We start from the raw sequence: 2,901 nt of genomic DNA on the forward strand, positions 1-2,901 counted from the left end.
AACACTGAAATATTAAAAAGAAAAATCTCTCAAGAGAAGGCCTAAACTAGTATAGATAAATCTGAACATTACTTGATACTATTTGGGACAGGTAATACAGCAGCATTAATGAAATATTATGGATTAAAATGAAAATACTTTCCTCTTAAATGGAAGTAGTTTTGAAATCAATTTGACAAGTTTTAAGAAGGAAAATACATAGTTGACCCTTGAATAACATGGGTTTAACGACTAGGGTCCAGATACACATTGGTGCTTTTCGATAAGTACAGTACACTAGTGTAAATATATTTTCTATATGGCTTTCTTAACATTTTTAATTTGGTAGCCTCCTTTATTGTAAGAGTACAATGTGTAATAAGAACAACACATAAAATATGTGTTAACTGTTTATGTTCTTGGTAAGGCCTCCAATCAACAGTAGGCTATTAGTAGTTAAGTTTTGGGGAAGTCAAAAGTTACACGCGGATTTTCAAATAAATGGGGTCGACACCCCAACCCCCATGTTGTTCAAGGCTCATTTGTATATGGTTTTCCAAACACAGTATTTGTAAAGTATAGTTTAAGTCTTGTGTACTTTGTTTAGCTCGCAGACAAGACATCCGTCTCTTTCCTTAGTCAACCAGACCTTCCAAACCTGGCTTATAAGAAGCTAAAAGGCAAAAGTCCAGGACTTATCTTCACCCCTGGCTATCTCTCTGATATGAATGGTACAGAAGCATTGGCGATTGAAGAGTTTTGCAAATCTCTAGATCACGCCTGTATAAGGTAGGAACAACACATATCAGAGAAAAATACTACTACCATTGAGCTTGGCAGTGGAGACATATTTCTGCTCTGACCACGTAAAGCAAGTGCCAGTGTTTTCACGGATTAATTTATTTTAATGGTCTGTAAACTTTCACCTTGCAACTTAGGGCTATGGCAAATGCAGCCTTTATTATTTTTTCTTATGTTTTTATTTATTAGTGAGACAGAGGGAAACAGAGCATGAGTCGGGGAAGGGCAGAGAGAGAGGGAGATACAGAATCGGAAGCAGGCTCCAGGCTCTGAGCTGTCAGCACAGAGCCCAATGCGGGTCTCAAACCCACGAACCATGAGATCATGGCCTGAGGCAAAGACTGAGCCACCCAGGCGCCCCCAAATGCAGCCTTTAAATGACCATCGCTAATGGTCTTCGGCCACACTGACAATGCTGCTGGGAAGAGATACTAGCAGTAACTAAACTCTTTAGATATAATAATCTAGCATGACAACAAACCAAAAATAGTAGTTGACTTTCTTATAATATCTTGTAATTATATTGTGGCTTTCCATTGGGGATTTAAAGGCTTCTGTTTGGCCCCTCTTTATAACTCTACTTGCAAAATATGTTTTTAAAAATAACGTATGTATTTGAGAATACTGTATATTTTTCATGTCTCTGACAATCTTGTAAGTTCCCATTGAACATCCTTTTCATATTGAGCCCATTCTTTTCTTTGGTTTTAGGTATAATTTAGAACCCCGAAATTGATTTCTCTGGCCTGGTGTCTTCATTGGTGTTCCATGCCCATATAATTAAACGAATGAATGAATGAATGAAAGTATTCTAAAATCAGTATTAATATAATTCATGTTCACACTGGAGTTTTCTCTTTCCCCTCACTCCTGTAGTCTGAATATATAGAACCATAGAAGGATATGTGTTGTTTAACCAAAATGTGATTTTGTAATTCCTAATATTTCATACCAATAATTATTTTAGTAAAATCGTATGCTTACATTGTTGTTATTCGTTTTCTTTACCTATAACAATCATTTCGTTAGTGCCTACTTTACCAGAAGAGATAGTATGGTTTGACAGAAAGAACACTGGCCTCGAATTCAAGAAGTATGGGTACTGGGATCCATTCCAGGGATAACTGTGATCAGATGTGTCAGCTGATAAACACTGGACCTAGTTCTTCATCATAAAGGAGGCGAATGAACTAAAGATAATGTCTGAATCCTTTCTAGCATTAACAGCCTAAAAATCTATTCATCTCCATTGTTGGAATAATAGTTTCACTAACATTCACTCAGTAGGTCTAGAAAATACAGCATTCAGAAATTAATATATAAATATAAAAAACGAAAGCCTTTTAGATTTTGTTCTGTATATTAGCAGAGATTATGTCAGTTAAATGAATTTAGTGTTACTCCTTTTACCATATTGACTTTCATTTTCAGAACTTTAAAAAATCTGTTCTAACTTAACTGTAATTCTGAAGGCAGGAATATCTGGGTGCTCTAAAATACACAACAAATTCTACAACATCGCCATTCTTAACAGGCTGGGGAAACATACGGCAAAAAACATGAGAAATTAGGCAGAAATACCAACAGAATGTACTGTGTCAAAAAGAACAGTATACTTAATTGCACAAGGTGAGAGAAAACTGGGGATTGAAATGGATAAAGAAAAAACATTTCATAAAGGCACACTGTTAGGATTGGGGTAAGAAAGAAGAGCTGTACAGGAAGGGAAACTAACTACACTGGTCAAAACATGGGGAAAGTTGACATCATTCTTTTTTATCCCCAAAAGAATTTGAATCAAGAAATCTCCCATTTACCAGTTCTGGAATTTAAATGGAGACGGTGAGCGCTGTAACCAGTTTCTATCTCCCTATAACACATGACATCTGTGCGTTTTCTTTATTTTGAATACATTTTAAAAAACATTTTAAGTGTATTAAGTAAACATTAATTAAAATGTGTACAGGCCATTAATTGGTTCTGTGTTAAAAGATAGCCTAAGTGTATCTTTATAAACCTTTATAAAAGTGTAGCCCTTCACTACAAAATTCTAATTCGACCAGGTTTCTTTTTATTTGCTTTTATCAAACTTCATTGCAACCTAGTCACTATTAACTGTTG

Source organism: Suricata suricatta, chromosome 5 (assembly GCF_006229205.1).
Source record: "Suricata suricatta isolate VVHF042 chromosome 5, meerkat_22Aug2017_6uvM2_HiC, whole genome shotgun sequence".
Classification (NCBI taxonomy): Eukaryota; Metazoa; Chordata; class Mammalia; order Carnivora; family Herpestidae; genus Suricata; species Suricata suricatta.